Raw genomic sequence first — 19846 nt, forward strand, 5'->3', positions numbered from 1 at the left:
TTTTGGATTTAAAAGTATTCATTTCTCGATAAAAGTAACAAAATATGACATAAAATGCCAAACATCAGATATGTACAGAAATACCATGTCCTGAAGGGTTTACCACCATCCTGAATGATTTTCTTTGACTCGAGCCACTGACATACAAGTCATGCTGCCTTCACTCCGATTGGCCGTCACTTTGTTGCATCGCTCACCATTTGCATAAAATAGACTTAAAAATAGACTATTTTGGCCCCGCTTTGCTTGTGGCAGCGGCAAGCGCGTCGCCAAAAACATTTGGCCTCATTTGCCACAATCGTTTCCAAAGAACGGGGGCGCCATTTTTTGCTTTTAAATAATCCACACTTGCAACAGAATGACTTAATAAATTACTTTGAGCGGCAAACTTGTCACACGCACATAATTACTATAAAACAGCTGTTAAACAGCACAGGTGGTTTAGCAGATTTATAGTTAAAGACATTGTATGGGGGAATATGGGTCACTAAACTGCATATATACCTATTATATATGTATGTACATATATTTATGTGTGCGTGTGTATGGGCTAAATGTTGTCATGCCTCTTAATGCTGCAATATATTTTATACATGGATTTGTTTCCAATAAGGCGTCGGTGGGATGGGCCAGGCGGGATGAGGGAGAGCTTTAGCGAGTGTGTGAATGTACATGTGGTGTAATGTCTTTGTCTTATGTCTCGTGGAGCCCCTCAAACGAGATGCTTCAGGTAACCTTCAGGGGTTATCCTCTAACAATCAAATTTCAAATAGAAATAGATTTTTTAATAATGAAAACGATGATTGGTTTCCGCACTGAATTTAAGACAACCTACGTACGTCCCAGGCATGCCAGTTTTATCCCGGGCCACCATGTCTGCTGAAAAAACCAACCCATCCATCCATCCATCAGCTGCTGACAGTGCTCGCCGTCAGTTGGCTCACTGTCAGCTCAAAGCAAGCGGCCCGTTTGGTGTTCGGGTTTATCTGCTGACACCAGGTAGCGAAGGAAAAACACTCCAGCCTCCATCAATCCACTGCTGTTTAACATTTAAGAGGTTAAAGTGTCTCTTAAAATGTCTCTCCGCGGCAGAAGCTGTTTCCTCAGCTGTATTTACAGTTAAACACTAAATCACACACACTTCACTGGGTCGTAAACTCTCAAAGGCTTTCTGCACAACAACAAGCTGTATCAGACGTTACCTTCTGGTTTTCTATAAAAGCTGTTACAGGGACGGGTGTTGCAAAATAAGCATTCGCTATAAACGCTGATACTGCTACTGATAGCTGTCTTCACTGGCCCAATCCCAAAGTGAGCCCTGAGGACTAAGGACTAAAGACTCACAGACTTAAGTGATCTCAGGTACTAAGTGAGTGAGTGTCTGAGGCCACATGGGCTCAGATAGGTATAAATGGGATTGGGACAGCACTTCACGAGATCACATGTTACCTTGGCGACGTTTAATAACAAAGATGTTGCTGACACTTGCCGGTTTGAGAATCTTCATTTTAAGTTTGTTGCTTTCCACACGGCCAAGGCCCAGGAGACGGCGGCCTGATTCCAAACTCTTGTTTTACAAGCTGGACAACAGGTCGGTCTGTTCCGTGGTCGTGTGTCGTGCTGTTGTTTACCTTTGTAATTTCCGGATTTCCATACGGTCTCCGCGGTAAACGTCACAACACTTTGAACTGTGGGTAATTCCCTTTGGTGAAGTCTGCATCGATGCAGACTCACGGAAAGGGCTCGGTAAGTGTGTACTCAAACCCTCACGCCCTTTGAAATTCGACATTGGGACAACCCTAAGCCCTTACGAATTTCGCGAGAATGCGCACCAAAGTCCGTGAGTCTGTGAGTCCGGACTTTGGGATTGGGCCAGTGTGTCTACCGGTATGTATATTGTGTCAGTACCTATGGAATAAAAAAAACCTGCTTTCCTCGGGTCAAATCTGACCCATTGTCAAAATTTTTTAGTTTTTTTAAATTTAAAGTAACATTGATGGTTCCATAGAGCACTCTTCACAAGTTAAATAACTGATCAACACTTTTCATTGAATTTTAGTTTTATTCAATTGTATATATAATTTTTTTTATAAGAGAACGTTGAAAAAAGTGACAAAAATGTCAGGGGAAAAAAATTCACAAAAAGTGCAGAATTGTTTTCTGAAAAGTGGAAAAGTGACAAAAACGTTTAAGAAAGTGACAAACATTGAGGGAAAGGCAACAAAAGTGTTTAAAAAGATGACAAAAACTTCATCAATCAACTTCAGACAAACTAGTTTAGGCAGGTTTGTAGGACACTTATGCACAAAAACTCTGCTGATATCAAAATTTTTCCTATCAAAAAGGTGCTGTAGGTAGGATTGGAAGATCCAGGACTTAGCCAAAAAATTTGAACATCGACAACTTCTCAGTCCCTCCCCCCTTTCTGCTAAAGCCCAAAACGGTCTCCTAAGCCCCTCCCCCCACAAGGGAGAATGAATGCGTGTGCATGAGCAGTGATTGACACGCAGTTAGACACCTCCCCTGGCCCTGATTGGTGCATCTCACTACAAGCTGTAGGTGGAGCCAGAGGAGCTGATATATTTTTAATGACCTACTTCATGTAGTTCTACCGGAACATAGGGTCAGTTTCAGCTAATATGACAGAAAGTTAGTTTTATAAGTCTTATAACCTTCTGCACCTTTAACTGTGTCTGGGACACAAACTCCACTTCCTTTGATTAAATACGTTTCTAATCAAAGTCTGCGTAGCGAGGTCGCGGTGGATAGATCGGTCAAACAAACAAGATTTTAATCTGCAGACCCCCCGCCCTTGTTTCCTGCTTGAAACCAAAAGTTAACGTTGACTTGTTTTAACCTACGCACACAAGATAACTTACGTACAGAACTTAAAGCGTCGTTTTTTGCCCCCATGAGGAATTTTAAGTAATGATAACACTGTCTGCGCGTCCACATGATACAAGCCTTCCGTTGGGGACACGGAGGATTAAAAAAAACATGAGGTCATTATCTTCACTCGAGTTGGACGCCACAATCTTCTGAACATTCTGAGAAATCCAGAGGAAGCTGTGTGGAGCTGATTATATTAATTAGGTTTGTAGCAACTCCTTTGGCAACGGCTTGAATGTAACGGACGTTCATTCAAATCTAAAAGTTACGCACTAAAGCTTTAAGTTACGTCACAAAACACACACGTTTAAAACCGCAATCGTTTAACAACGTGCGCTTATAGCTGGTACGAAGACATGTTATCTAGGAGACAATATGTCTCCCTGGCAACGTAAATACTGTAGGAATGCAGTTGGTTGTTTGGAACGTCATTTTGTTAGGAGACAGGGTTCCTCGCTTCAAATACGTTTCCATTTGTAGATGTGTAGAGCCGTCGCGGTGGAGAGATCGGTCAAACAAACAAGACTAACCTGCACACCTGGCGCACATATACCGAGAGGTTTATGCCTCGACGCAGAGGCCCAGGGTTCGAATTGTACCTGTAATGATTTCCTGCATGTCTTACCCCCCCCTCCCCTTTCTCACCTAGCTGTCCTGTCAAATAAAGGCAGAAAAGCCCAAAAAACAAAAGATTCTAAAAAAAGAAAGCAGTTTAGTTTATTGGGAATGTAATTTTGTTAGGAGACAGGGTTGTATCATGAAGTTGTGTCAGTAAAGGTTGTCAAAATGTTTCCCTTTTTCCCTGCTTCTGAATTTTAAGAGTTATCCAGGTTTTTAAAAATTGGATTTTGCTTATTTTTGGTCATCTGGAACAAAAAGAGCAACTCATTGCTGCAGATTTCCTCCCTCGCTCTGAGCTAGGAGCGATCCATTAGAGAGCTCAGGGAGTGCTACCCTGAAGCCCAGAAAGTGTTCCTGCCTCTGTCGTCCCGTTTCGATGCCAGCGCTGCTCTCATCGCCTCCCACTCAGAGAGGCTGCGAGCCAGAGATCTGCTCGCCTGACACCAAACGACCCCGGGCGCTCCCCGGCGGATGAGTTCACACAAGCTGGAATTCAGTCACAAGTTTTGCTTTGGAAGTGATATCAGAAAGATATACATTACATATTTTTAGGTTGGAGTGTTTAGATAAAAAAAAAAAAAAAAAAAAAACTAGAACTGCAAGAAGTTATGACGGGCCCAAGCTTCTGATGCCAGTCGCCATAAACACCACGGGGAGCTGCGCAAGTTGCCCCGATGACCCGGGAAGCTGCGCCAATGCGGGACCTGAAGCACTACGTTGGGGGGGGGGGAATCAAACATTGGCGAATATCAAGAGGTTTGATGCCCAAGGTCTGCCATTGCAAATGTAATGGTTAACCGTTCATCTCCATGCATATACAGACTACCTTTAACAATTCTCTACTATATGGGGCAGCAGAGAGAAATGAGAGTGACTGAGAGGGTGGAGGGGGGGGGACACAGGTGTGGTGGTTGAAGGAGCAGGGGAGATGGTCAGGTTGTTTTTGTCCTAGGCGCAGATTTATTTTTTACCTCCGTAGGTGCTCACAGGCGCAAGCACTTTAAAAAAAAAAAATTTTAGTCAAGAATTGTTTGCATTTCAGAACTACAGGAAATGGACAGCGGCTGACACAAACACACGCCTATTAACTCGATAATTTAGCCGTAAAGTAGGCTTTTAACTCAGGACAGCTACCCTTCTCACAAATACAGATAGGATTGGAGATGAAGAGATTAGCTGGCACATAACCGCGAGCAGCTTTGTGGGAAATTAAGGATCAATGACACCAACATAACCAATCACACTATGATGGACTCTCCACTTAGCACCAACTGCAATGTTTAATTGCACAGTATCAGTGCATATGAATGTGTTGATTTTGGATTGAAAAAGTGGGAGAAAAAGAGTTATATTTGTCCACTCTGAAGGTTGTAGAAACTTTGTCAGGTGGGTTAAGAAGTTTGTTTATTGTAGAACACCAGGGGAGCACGCGTAACGGTAGGAGATAAACATCAGTAAATATTGAGAAGTGTGAGCTGCAAGGTCTGTGGCACAATCCCATTGCAAATATGCCGTTAGCATTGATTAACAGGGCAAAACAAATACGTTGATTATAGTGCCCCCTAATGGCCGATCTTTGCCAAATTTGGTACAAATCCTCAGAGTGGCATGCCGAACCAGCAACACATCTACAGTTCTATATATTTGGAGTCATCCAGTGCAAAAATAAACATATTGAACATTACAACTCAAAAGGGCAAACTATTTATATTTCTTACATGCAGTGTATCAATCTTGGATTTAACAGCATGGATTAATTTCACAAAGACCCAAAAAATCTCTGGACTTCAAGGCTAGATGCAAAACCTTCTGTAAGGGAAAGACAAAAAAAAAACATCAGCAGAAAGGGGCAATTGTTAGCTTTTATCTGCAAAAAGACCCTAAGTTTTAACTATTTATAAATAATAACTTATAACGTTATGAATCAGATGTGCAGTTTGGCGTTGTATACAACATGCTCAACCTCAGAAGAGGTTAAAAGGCCCAAACTGGTATTTGTTGACTATATCTCCCCCTAATGGCCGATCTTCGCCATATTTGGTAAACGGCCTCAGAGCTGCATGCTGAACAAGCATCACAAGTTTCGTGTTGATTGCTTTTACCGTGGCAGAGATATTTCAATTGCAAATTTCCCATTTAAATGCATTGCGTTATTGGCCGAAACAACTAAACGTTGCTTATAGCGCCCCCTAAAGGCCCATCTTGGCCAAATTTGGTACAGAGCATTGTAGTGGGATGCTAAATAAGCATATCATGTTATTTGCAAAAATGCCCCCCCAGCATAAATATGCGGACTTTGGCTGATTATGTATTGAATTATGCAATCTCATAATCACGTATTTCTGGAGGGACTGTTAAAAAGGCACCAGTTAATATTGTGAAGATGATAAAAAAAAACGATATGTTGTGCACAGGCACGTCGGACTAGGGGTGGAAAGGGGACTGAGTAGCCAGGGTAGTCATGTGAAGAGGGCCCAAAAAGATGCTAGAATGAATAGCTGTGGTTGTGGGGAGGGGGCCCATAGAAAAAGCCTTTCTACGGGGCCCAGAATTTGGTGCTACGCCCCTGGTTATGCAGCCCTAGAAGAAAGGATGGAGGAAAGCTTTAAGGCTAGCAGGCGCTGGTGGAGGAACGTACCGACAGCTGGAGGTCAGAGGTCAAGAGGTGATCGACTTCACTGGATTAGAGCTGCAACATTCAGGGAACTCTGTCTGAAACTATTTGGAGGAGCGATCAATCGTTGGGTCCAGGTTCTCAAATCTTCACATTAATGCATCAATGATTATGGCAATTTCATTTTTCATAGCACCTCTCATTACATGCTTTACATTAACACCATAAAACAGCAGTTTGCAGACAATCTGTATCGGCCTTGATAACCAACAAAGTTAAACCTCAAAAGTCAAAATTAGAATTTTTCTTCACAAGTTTTGGGTGTCTTTTTCAACACTTTAGTTGCCCATCCCTCGATGTTTACGTCACTTTCAACATTTGTCACTTTCTCCAAGTTTTTTTGTCCCTTTACCTGACGTTTGTTGCCGATTTTTTTCCTGCGCTTTTGAGAATTTATTTTCCCCGCACTTTTTTCAACGTTTCATAAGAACAATTCAAATGCTATAAAATGGAATACAACTAAAAATTGAATGAAAGTATTGAGCTGATCATTTATTATACCTGTGAAGCACGTTGTAGGGAACCATCTATGTTACTTTATTTGGAAAATTTGGTTTAAGGAAACCCAAATTTCTGATCTAAAAATAATTGCTTAAAGCATTTAAACAAAGTTTTGTGTTGAGTTTGTAACATTCCAAAATCTTAATTTTGATTAATTTTCATTGTAAATGCATATCGGTTCTAAATATCAGTTACATTAACTACTAATAAAATCGGTATCGGCCTTGAAAAACCAGTATAGGTCACTAATCTATAGCCACGACGTTCCACTTCTGGGATTGTTCTTTTGTCCCTCATTTCGACCGGATGTCGTCCCCTTCTCTTTGTTTCTTTAGAAATCAACAATGGACAAATAGAGTCTTTAAACGCTTCAGATGAAAGTTATTCGCTATCAAAGGGACGCCAAAATGAATGGGAGTCAATGGGATGCTAACGGGAGGTGATGGCTTGTTAGCATCAAAATGGTACCATAGGAAATACGCGTTCTGGGGAGAGGCTTCCCCAAGGGGCGAAGCTTCGCTACCTTGTACCTCACGTTGTGGCTCCGTAGCAGACGTTTATGTAAAAATAGGCTAACGATTGTGTCACACAGTAGAGGAATTACCGTATAGTACAGGAGAAGCTCGCAGGCAGTTTGGACTTACATTAGCGGTTTAGGTTTATTAACTGATGTTAGTGATCAATAATGAGCCTGTGCCTATGTTATCTCCTTACATATACCTACGCTCTCTGTAAGATTGGGAATGATTGAGATTTCTCTTGGCACAGCTACCAGAAGACTTCAAACTTTCAGACAGGTTGATCACGTCACATCTACGTTGTCTCTCTCAGTTGGAGGCTGCTCAGTAAAGCAAGAGATCCTTTAAGTATTTCTCTTTATCTAGTCTTCCACCACTGCTCAGAAACCCTGATCTCCTAAAGAGGTCTCAATCATTTCACCCATTTACTGTAAAAACAGCCTGACAGTGCATATGTATTCAGAGGGAATCAAACCCTCAACCCTGGCAGAGGAACACACAGTAGGCAGCCACAGTGTCTCATTGTGCAGCCGAGTATCTGCGGAGGGATTCGGTTTCAGATGATTAAAAACGTGGATAAAAAAAAAATAAGATGCCAAGGAGGGGAAAGAGGATCCGAAGGGAAAGATTTGATGAAGATGACGGAGTGAACGTCGGCTGCTGGATGAACCCGTCTGTGTACTGTAAACAGAGACATTAACCGCTGATGGCCCTGAGGGCTTTTCATTGAGAACACGATGCCTTTGTTGGTGGTTTTTTTCTGCCTGTGGTGGTGCACAAACACGTTTCCGTGCCAACACAGATCTGCTGACACCCGACTCATAAGGTAACCTCTCTCAGGACAGAACTGTAGTTTTTGCATCAGCATGTGCGTTATTTTTTATATCACGGGGAAACTAACAAATGCTTGAATGTTATCAAGAAGAAGTGGAAGTATTCAGATGTTATCAAGCAGTGGTATTAAAAAAACGGAAACACACAGGCCCCATTTTCAAATCACACTCACCCAAATGTTGAGATAAAAAGCCCAACAAAAAAAAAAAAAACAGAATGAAAATAAATTTTGAACACACACACTGAAAGGACACGCATTACTTTTGCTACAGTCGGTGACATATGCAAACAACAACTTAAGGTGCAGTACGTAAGACTTCTAAAACTAACTGCTGAAACTTACCCTATGTTCCAGTAGAAGTACTGTACATAAAGCAGGTCGTTTAAATAAATCCAGCTCCTCTGGCTCCACCTACAGCCTGGAGTGAGATTTGCAAAAATCCACAGCTCCCTGTTCAGATGCACCAATCAGGGCCGGGGATGCGTGTCAATCACTGCTCAAGCACACATTCATTCTCCCTTGTGCGGGGAATTAAACCATTACTGATGGCTGCATTCCACTTAGGAGAGGTCCTGGTATTAAACCATTACTGATGGCTGCATTCCACTGAGGAGAGGTCCTGGTATTAAACCATTACTGATGGCTGCATTCCACTGAGGAGAGGTCCTGGTATTAAACCATTACTGATGGCTGCATTCCACTTAGGAGAGGCCCTGCTATTAAACCATTACTGATGGCTGCATTCCACTTAGGTGAGGCCCTGGTATTAAACCATTACTGATGGCTGCATTCCACTTAGGAGAGACCCTGGTATTAAACCATTAATGATGGCTGCATTCCACTTAGGAGAGACCCTGGTATTAAACCATTACTGATGGCTGCATTCCACTTAGGAGAGACCCTGGTATTAAACCATTACTGATGGCTGCATTCCACTTAGGAGAGGTCCTGGTATTGTGCATGCTGACTCACTGAAATATCTTACTGGGACACTTGATGGAATTGAGCCATCGTTAAGGTTATCAATCTCAGCTGTGCTTTTCCTACTATGACAAGTCAAAATATCTGCTGTGAAAAAGGTCCATTGGGTCCGTCCAGTTTAACTCCACATACTGTGGTTCGGACAGACCTGCCCCCACTGCTAAAAAAAAAAAATCCAAAAGGAAACACTGCTACAGCACCTTTATCATTTAAGAGCGTCGGCAGATCTACGACATGATATGCTCCACTAAAGGCACATTCTGCACTAATACAAAGGATCGACGTTTAAGGAAAAAATAATACAACATCTCCTCAAAATCATGCAAAGAGCAATGCTCAGCCTCTCAGTGTCAATACCATAGCTTTGAAATTAGTAACTGCCTACCGAGAGAAACCCTCCCACGCAGCTCGCTGCACTACAATCTTGAATATTTGTGGCTGCACGCATAAAATAACTAATCCATATAAACCAGATTATTGTTATTATCAGTAGTGGCCCATAGAGGGCAGCCCTTCTGGCATTTGCCCAAACTCCAGATGACCAGTCCATCACTGTTATCAAGTAAAAAGTAGCATTGACACGACCCCACAGGAGCAATTTCATAAATTAGCGCCCCTAGTGGTGTCAGGAGATACGACCCAATAGCTCAACCAGAGAACGTAACGGTCGCGGTTTTCAACACGTCTAACGTTGTGAAGCGATCGTAGTTTGGTTTAGCCAGTTAAAAAGATGGTGGTTTGGTCTAAAATTAAACATTACTTCACTTCAGATGGTTATGCATAGAGCTGGGTACCGAATTCAACACTATTTTAGGCACCTACCTAATTGCCTTTAAAGTATCAAAAAATGCCTCATCATTCAATACCCAATTTCAATACCTAAGGAGGAAATATGAGCATCAGTGAGCCAATCAGCACACAGCATGCTTTTACCAAGTGCTAATAATATCTGATTGGCTGTCTAGCGTTACACGTAAACATGCAAGAAAAAGTCCAAGTTACGCACAGACGGGCTCATGTAGTCAGAGCTGAGAAAAAATAAATAAATAAATGAGTTTTTTTTTTTTAAATTGGTATAGAGGGAAAAAAAAAATACGTATGTATTGAAAGACTAAAATCAAAAGTAGACAATCATTTTTTTTATCGTCATTGCAAATCACAATAAACGTTGTGAAAAATAACTGAAATGCACTGAAAAACACTTTGAAATGTTTGGCCTTTTCTATTAAAATTAAATGTTCAACTTGTTCAATTAAAGATTGTTGGAAATTATTTCCTTTTGTTTGTCAACCAGCTGTATTTTAGCAGAATCCACCATTTCTTTTTGAACAAGTGTGGATTTACTTTAGCAAATTTACATGTAAAACTTTGTAAAGAATGTTAGGAGATTGATAAAAGTATTTTCATATATAGTATAGTAATCTGACAAAACCAAATATCACACTGTGTTTTATTTACCTCTGAGGCCGGAGTTTGGGGTTAGGTGTTAGCTGAGCTAGCTGCTTAGCTGTAGCTAGCTACGTAAGCCGGTATCTATAGTTAATTCACTGCTGTTAGCTGTAGCCAGGTTAGCCGTTGCTAGCAGTTGATAACAACGCGTCGCATTACGTCATATTTTGGGCAAATAAACACCATAGCAACGTAGCCAAAGATGGAAGTTAGTCAGGACTATGTGTACGACTTATTTTATGAATCACAACTATGACAGAAGTGCTAATAAACTTAATCTCTCTACGGCTTTCACTAATGTTGATGCACGGAGCCGCCATTTGGGATTTTGAGCTTGGGGGTTGGTGTGAAGTTCTCGCGACTTTTCTGGTCAAAAATACGACTTTAATTAAAATTTCTGACTGGGAACTTGTAAATACAGACTTTCCGGTTGTGTAAACGTAACGCACCATGACTTTTGTGAAACATAAATTAGCCAGCTATAAGTTATTTTAAGAAGAGGAGAAAAAGGGGAAAAATACTATTCACCAATGATGTAGCCTATTTTGTTGGCATGACACAGAACTAAAAACATACATTTCAAAAACACACATGTTAAAACTTTGACATCAAAGTGTCTTTGTTACTTGGAGGAGTTTGAAGGAACTGGATACACTGTACATCATCAAAGTGATTTAGGCTACTAACCTTGAATAAATCAGCAGAAAAAGAAGCCTCTCGATGACAGATGGGAAGCTGAATTAATGTGTCCGAGCTCAGTTCTCACTCCCAGTCAGGCCCTGCAGTTTATGGATACACAAGGTGATATTGTGACAAAGTTAAAACCTCTTCGTAGAGTTTTCAGTGCAGAGTTTTGCAGTGGATGTGGACCCTGTACCAGACTCCCCAGAGCTCTGATTGATCACAGGTGTGCACTGCTGACAGAGAATCACACACCTGGCTCATAATTAGCCAGATTTACACTCATCTCAGAGAGAGAGAGACACAGGTGGAAGAAGTATTCAGATCTTTTAGGCCAGTGGTTGTCAAACTTTTTTTCAATAATGTTCCCCCGTTTGAATTGTTTCTTTAAGCCAAGTACCCCCTGTATTGTTTTTAACAAAATTGTTATCAGCTTAAAAATATATTCTCTCGCTATGTTGTTTCTAACTTAGATTTTATAAGACCAATCATTTTTGAGAGAATTTAAATCAAGTGACTGCAAACCTTAGCCGTAGCATTATATGCTACTTCAAAAACTTAAATGGAGCTGGTATAAACAAAAAACCATAACTAAAACCGCACTCAGAACAACCAAAGACAACCAAAAACAACCAAAAACAACCAAACGGGAACGTTGTGTGGAGGTAACAGTGCAACCACAGGAGAACGTTCCTGTTGGTTGGTTCCCTTAACGTTTAGGGAACGTTATAACCCTCAGGAAACGTTCCCTAACCGTTAGTTTTTGGTCTGGTTCGAACTAACCTTTAGGGAACCAGAAACTAACGTTCCCCAACGTGGGAGAACAGCGCTACTAATTTTTGGTAGAAAAAAGTTATTAAGTTATAATAAGTCTATTTAAAGAACAACAGTACAGCGCTGTCTGCTATAGATTTACTGAACAGCAAGGTACACCTAAAAAAAAAACATTTAAATGCCGATGAGAAATGAGACAAAAACTGCGGAAAAAGATGGTAGAAAGAAGGAAGGAAGTAAGAGAAAGAATAGGTCAAAATAGTATAAAAAACTTCGAAAACAGTGATATTACTTCAAAAAAAGCGACAGTATAAGGAAGAAAAGATTAGGTCCAAAGAAAGCGACACATGTCACATTTTTGGTATAGGAAAAAAAAAGTCTACATAAAGATGAACAATGTTCTGGACAACAGCCTTGTTACTATTAAACATTTAGTTAAATATCTCACGTACCCCCTGCAGTCCTCCAGAGTACCCCTAGGGGGACACGTACCCCCATTTGAGAACCCCTGCTTTAGGAAGTATTCAGACCCTTAGTTAAAGTAGGCCTACTTATAACCAGAGGTGGAAAGAGTAGGCTACTTAAGTAAAATTACTATTACTTTGATGAACTTTTACTTAAATGCAAGTAAAATTACGGGTATAAAATTTAATGTAAATGAATCCAAAGTAAAACGTAGCTCATTAAAATTAATATTTACTCAGATTAAAAGTTACTTAGTTTTTTGTAATGGAGTAACTAAAGTAACTAGTAACTAAAGCTGTAACAGATGAATGTAGGGGAGTAACTAAAGTAACTAGTAACTAAAGCTGGAACAGATGAATGTAGCGGAGTAACTAAAGTAACTAGTAACTAAAGCTGTAACAGATGAATGTAGGGGAGTAACTAAAGTAAGTAGTAACTAAAGCTGGAACAGATGAATGTAGCAGAGTAACTAAAGTAACTAATAACTAAAGCTGGAACAGATGAATGTAGCAGAGTAACTAAAGTAACTAGTAACTAAAGCTGTAACAGATGAATGTAGCGGAGTAACTAAAGTAACTAGTAACTAAAGCTGTAACAGATGAATGTAGCGGAGTAACTAAAGTAACTAGTAACTAAAGCTGGAACAGATGAATGTAGCAGAGTAACTAAAGTAAAAAGTACAATATTTCTCTCTGAAATGTAGCGGAGTAGAAGTAGAAAGTGGCGTGAAAAGAAGAAGACTACAAGTAAAGTACAAGTACCTCAACATTTTGACTTAAATACTGTACACAGAGTAGTACTGAGAGAGAGAAACACTTCTATTTTTCTGTTTGGTAAAGGGCTGCAACTAACGATTATTTTCATTGTCGAATCATCGTTATTTTCTGGATGAATTACTTGTTTGGTCTCCAAAACGTCAGAAAATGGTGAAAAATGTGGATCAGTGTTCCCCAAAAAGCCCAAGATGATGTCCTCAAATGTCTCGTTTTGTCCCCAACTCAAAGATATTCAGTTTCCTGTCCCAGAGGAGAGAAGACACTAGAACAACTGCTGACATCAGAGAAGTTTTTATCTTTCTTTTATAAAAAAAAATTACTTAAACCGATTCATCGATTATCAAAATAGTTGGCGATTTTTTAATAGTTGACAACTTATCGATTAATCTTTGCAGCTCTTACTGTGATGTTGGTCACTAAAATCTTAGTTTATTTATTATGCGTTTTTATTCATGAGCCTAGAATTTTAAAGTCTTCTGTCTTGCACTGACTTATTGACCGACTAGTGGATGTGGAAACACAATTTAGTTTTCCTGCGGTGCCTAAAAATGACACAAAGGAAGATGTTTAGACTTGTTCTTCAGTTCACTTTACAAATGTCCTCCTCTCCTATCCTGTCCTCCTGTTCTTAAACATGTAGTTGTCATCGTGGAAACGTGAATGAGTTTTCTGCTCCAAACACCCGTACCTGGAGAACAGTCAAACTAAACGCTGTATTTGCGTATCGCTCTCTGTCCTTCACGCCCCTCCAGTCGCAGGATTTTGGCAGCTTTTTATGGCAGCGTAGTTCTTTTAACAGAGCGTACAGGCTGAGTGAATGCAGCGGAGCTCCCACGTTCAGGTGGAGGAATGCGGCCTCATTAAAGCAGCAGAGAGCAGGAACGGTGCATTCCTGCGGAGTGAGCTAAAGCGGGAAGAGACACACAAAACGCACATTATATCGAATGAAGTATTAAGCTTCGCTCCTACGAGATGGGTGGGTTTTTGTTAGGTTAAGGGCCGGGACGCACCAGGCCGATGATCGGCCTTTGGACAGTCTGGCGAGGTCGGTGACTCGAGTCTGTTCGGTGTGTCCCGTGCCGTCGTCCGTCCGGGGGGGCTGTCGGCGTTCATTTTGGCCGACCTGACATGTTCATGGCGAGCGGAATGAGCATGACTTAGAGCAGGGGTCACCAACATGGTGCCCGCTTGGTAGCCCCCAAGGACCACATGAGTAGCCCTCAGGTCTGTTCTAAAAATGAAAATTGAATATTGATATTGTCTGTTTCCCAACTTTGTTAAATCATTGTGAGAAATCATTAACATGATCAGTGTCTTCACATAGATGAGTATCAATAATCATTAATAATCATATATAACTAAAGGCAAACTGAGCACATTTGTTATTTCAGAAGAGTGTATCAAACTGGTAGCCCTTCGTATGACTCAATACCCATGAAGTAGCTCTCTGTTTCAAAAAGGTTGGTGACCCCTGACTTAGTCTGAGTCTCTCAAAATCTGACGAAAATCTTTTAAACTGACCTTTGTTGATCTGAAATGAAGACAGATTCAGCAGCTGCATCACGGCCTATTTCTCTCTTCAGATGTTTTCAGAAACATGTTTCGGTGAACTATTTTAGTCCAATATGAGATCGGATTCTGAACGAGCCGCCATGACAGTCGGGCTTTGAATTTCCGGAGAAAACAAACCCATGTGACGCGTTCGTCCAATCAGCTGCCGGTTTTCATTTCTTGGGCAACAATACAGAGTAGCGCCGCCTGCTGTTATGGAGACGTATTACGTTTCTCAAGTCGGTGTCGCCTCAGTGTGTCCCGGGGCAGTTTTTTGGACCTCGGGGGACCCGACTGATCATTTCAACTGGCTTTTTCTGTCGACGGTTGCCTGTGTCCTGGCTAATACACAAAAAGCTAACTGGCTATAGTTAGCCTGTACGTATGCTAGCGGACATTAGCTAACATTGCCGAGCCAGCCAGCAACTTCGGCAGTAGAGTTTTGGCGAGCCAACCACGACGGTGCTGTCGCCCACAATCAACCTCTGCTGCTAAAAGCAGTCAACCTGCAGGGATGTTTGAAATGGAGACACACAAATCGTGCCTTTTCCCGGAGATCCTAGCCATTATTTTTTCCTGTCCTGGACTTGGTCTTGACTCGGACTCAAACCTCTTTGGACTCGGTCTTGTCTTGGTCTTGACTAGTTCTGGTCTTGGACTCGACAAAGGTGGTCTTGACTACAGCCCTGCCATCCAGGTTTGACAACAAGTGTGCGGAGAGGCTCTACAATCCTGCGCTGCCCTCACCATCTGTCAAAGTGAAAACATACGGGGGACAAACAGGGGAAAGTTAATGAGGTTTTGAGCAGGCACTAAATGTAATGGCACTACTTGAACTTTTTACGATGACACGCGGCTGTACATAATAACCCTGAATGACTTTACAGCCTGAGTCGGTTTTTAGGGTCTGTTACAGTCATGAAGTCTGCAGGGAGGGAAGGAAGGAAGGAAGGAAAGAAGGGCCGCAGAGTGATATTTATCTGACTCAGCACAGTCGAGATGGAAAATGACCCTAGTGATTTTCACCACACAGGAAATAAAGGCACTATTTCTAATAGTTACAGTCGCTTGCATAAGTTTATACACCCATACTAAAGTTGACTAAAAAGATGAATAAAAAAAACATCTTTTCAAAATTGATATTAATGCCTTAATTTAAAAAAATGAGGTAAAATCCAACCTTTAAGGACATCAATTTTCTTTGTGAATGAATAATGTATTGTAAATAAATAAATGTTATTCCTTAAAATACAGGGGGCATAAGTATAGACACCCCTATGTTAAATTCCCATAGAGGCAGGCAGATGTTTATTTTTAAAGGCCATTTATTTCATGGATCCAGGATACTATGCATCCTGATAAAGTTCCCTTGGCCTTTGGAATTAAAATAGCCTCCCCCTCACATCATAACATACCCTTCACCATACCCTCACATCATCACATACCCTTCACCATACCTAGAGTTTGGCATGGTTTTATTTCAGTTAGCCTAACAGCTGGTTTGATTTGCACTGAGAGATGATTTTAATGGGAAGTACCACATGCCAATCTCTAGGTACGGAATTTCTTTTGCTGACTTTTTTAGGGCTTTATGTCGACCAAATAGCAGTCAAAAATATTTGACTTTTCAATTAAATAAAAGCATGCCAACAAACTATTCATGTCTGGCCCTTGATGTGATCCTCATTTTCCAGTGTGGCCCTTAGTGAAGTTGAGTTTGACACACATTATTTAGACGATCTGTCTGACAGATCCAGAAATCTTTTACTTGCAGACAATCATCTGAATTCAACCGGAGCTGCAGTTCAGAGCAGAAAAAAAGAACAAACACGCCCCCTGCTGACCGAGAACCAGTGGGACGGCCTCTGACAAGCTGATCTGAGATCTGTTTCAGCTCCGAATGGCATGTTTCTCGTCCTGCAGAGACGCCAGCGAGGCTTTAGATAAGGGGGTGTCAAACTGAACTTCCCTAAGGGCAGCACTGGAAAAACAGAATCACATCAAGGGCCAGACATTAGATTAGATTAGATTAGATTAGATTAGATTAGATTAGATTAGATTAGATTAGATTAGATTAGATTACATTAGATTAGATTCAACTTTATTGTCATTGTGCAGAGTACAACTACAAAGACAACGAAATGCAGTTTGCATCCAACCAGAAGTGCAAAAAGAGCAGAAAAGTGCAACGTGATATACACAGTCTAGACAGGTGGTGCATAGACAGAACAAGAAATATAATGCAGTGTAGACAGTAGTATACAGTTGGTTTACAGAAGGTGGTTTAGAGTAATATGCATTAAATATAAATATGTGTAGTGTATTAGCAGTTACCTTATAAGTGCTGAATAAATATGTAATACGTAATATGAACAACGTATGAACAACATGTACATGTTGAGTTTATTGCAAGGGGCGTAACTGGGTTGAGATCTCCAACTATCTAGATAGGTCCCGGGACGTGCCTGCATGGATTGAGAAAATCGACAAAAACTACCTGTGTCTTATAATATATTATATGAATATGTATCATAATGCCTGATATATGCCATGAGAAATCCAGCTAAATTACCGGCTTTACACCCAATTTAAATAGCAGGTCTAACAGTGAGAGCCTGAGACTGGTGACGGAGGTGTTTTAAAGGCGTCTTGGTGACATCACAGCTTCTGAATATAACTCGGAGGCGTCTCCTCACATTCCCGCTGCCGACCGACAGGATAAAGTTAGAAACTGAGGAAACTTTAGAGGCCCCAGGACAGAGCTCAGAGCACCTTACAAGGAGCGTGTGTGTGTGTGTGTGCGTGTGTGTGCGTGCATACGCGTTTGTCAATGTTGGGAAATCAACTGTATGACTTTTTTACGCTGATAACTTCACTTCTGTCGGTAACTTAATTTGCGTGAACAACATACTTATATTTAACTCAAACCACGGCCACGACCGTATGTGTGTGAGTGTGTGTGTGTGTGTGTGTGTGTGTGTGTGTGTGTGTGTGTGTGTGTGTACCTGTGTGTGTGTGTGCGTGTGCATGCGTGTACGTGTGCGTGTGTGCATGCGTGTATTTGTGTGTGTATTAGTGTGCGTGTGTGTCCGTGCGTGTATTTGTGTGTGTGTGTGTGTGTGTGTGTGTGTGTGCGTGTTCACGTGCATGTATTTGTGTGTGTGTGTGTGAGTGTGTACACATGAGTGCGTGTGGGTATGTGTGTGTGCGTGTATTTGTGTGTGTGTACCTGTGCTTGTGTGCGTGTGTGTATTTGTGTGCGTGTGTGTGTGTGTGTGTGTGCGTGTGTGTGTGTACCTGTGTGTGTGTGTGCGTGTGCATGCGTGTACGTGTGCGTGTGTGCATGCGTGTATTTGTGTGTGTATTAGTGTGCGTGTGTGTGTGTGTGTGTGTGTGTGTGTGCGTGTTCACGTGCATGTATTTGTGTGTGTGTGTGTGAGTGTGTACACATGAGTGCGTGTGGGTATGTGTGTGTGCGTGTATTTGTGTGTGTGTACCTGTGCTTGTGTGCGTGTGTGTATTTGTGTGCGTGTGTGTGTGTGTGTGTGCGCGTGTGTGTGCTGGATCCGAATATCCGACTACACGGATATTTGTTTTATGGCTAGGTGTTCGATATACAATTTTGGGATTTGAATATTCGTCTTGTTTTTTTCTTCAATGCTGTAATAAAGTTGAAACACAGTCAACTTTTGGAGACACGAAATCCCTAAGAAGGATATAAACACGCTTATTTTTTTTAACCTTTTTTTGGGGAATAGTCTTTCATGCTTTTTGAGTGAGATCTACGTCTGAGAACATACACACAGAAGGTGTGAAAACAATGTCCAACATGTATACAATTTGAGAATAAAATAACTGACTCCGGGGGATACGGTGAATAAGCTAAAGTCCCAATAAGTCGCTGTGTTCCTTTAAAGTAAACGTGTTTGTGTGCGATCAGCAGCGGACCGAACCAACCAGCGTCCGATGAGACGCTAGCTGCAGCTTCGGCCGTGGTTTAGGTGTGTGTGACAGCTGCCAACGTTCAACAACAACAATGCCGGACATGATAGGCAGATGGTTCATCCAATCACCTGCCAGGTATATCTTTTGAAAGTGCCCGCCCTTTCCCAAAACAGTTGCCAATAGATCTTGTTCACGGCAGACATGTTGACATGTTATAGTAGGAAAAGCACAGGAGTATTCAAAACCATTACTGATGGCTGCATTCCACTTAGGAGAGACCCTGGTATTAAACCATTACTGATGGCTGCATTCCACTTAGGAGAGACCCTGGTATTAAACCATTACTGATGGCTGCATTCCACTTAGGAGAGACCCTGGTATTAAACCATTACTGATGGCTGCATTCCACTTAGGAGAGACCCTGGTATTAAACCATTACTGATGGCTGCATTCCACTTAGGAGAGACCCTGGTATTAAACCATTACTGATGGCTGTATTCCACTTAGGAGAGGTCCTGGTATTGTGCATGCTGACTCACTGAAATATCTTACTGGGACACTTGATGGAATTTAGCCATCGTTGGTTATCAAGTTCAGCTGGGCTTTTCCTACTATTACAAGTCAACATGTCTGCTGTGAAAAAGGTCCATGACGGCTTCTCAGATGTTAACAAACCATCTGGAGTGTCAGCTTATCAAACTGTATAAGTCCTCCTGCACACTGGCTGCGTAGCGTGAGCGTGTCAGCTGCGTGGCGTGTCCGTTTTAATTTGGGCTCCCATGTTAACAGGTCAGAGCGTGCACACTGCCTGCGTGACACGCACGTCTCAGGCGCAGCTCGAGCTGCGTCAAAAACACGTGCGTGCTAGAAATAGAACCGACGGGTATTTTTCAGGCGACACGCAACCGTGTTGGAAGCTTTTCCAGGCAAAATAGAATAGGAAAAGATGTTTATATGTCGTTTAGACACGAATACATACTAATGACATGCGGATGTTTGGAAGTCTCGAGGTTTTGACATAAATGCAGATGTATATAAATGTAATTTCACAAAACCTGTCAATACAGAAGGAAATATCCTGTAGCCTATTTTGCCGTCAATACTGCCGACGTTGTCTTTGCTGTAATCAGATCAGAATATATTTATTTATTATATTTATGTGTCCAGACAAGGCTAGCAGCAGCAG

The 19846-nt window shown here is 41.5% G+C and overlaps 1 protein-coding gene across 4 annotated transcripts in view; it reads right to left on the reverse strand.

The window, feature by feature from the left end:
• lsp1a (lymphocyte specific protein 1 a) overlaps positions 1-11414 on the reverse strand; it is a 69917-nt gene extending 58503 nt beyond the window's left edge. For all 4 annotated transcript variants that reach the window (XM_028584371.1, XM_028584374.1, XM_028584372.1 and 1 more), the window contains exon 1: positions 11156-11414. The gene's annotated coding sequence lies outside the window, so the exon portion shown is untranslated. The remainder of the gene's footprint in view (positions 1-11155) is intronic.
• Between the last annotated feature and the right edge of the window lie 8432 nt (positions 11415-19846).

This window comes from Perca flavescens, chromosome 8 (assembly GCF_004354835.1).
Source record: "Perca flavescens isolate YP-PL-M2 chromosome 8, PFLA_1.0, whole genome shotgun sequence".
Taxonomy (NCBI): Eukaryota; Metazoa; Chordata; class Actinopteri; order Perciformes; family Percidae; genus Perca; species Perca flavescens.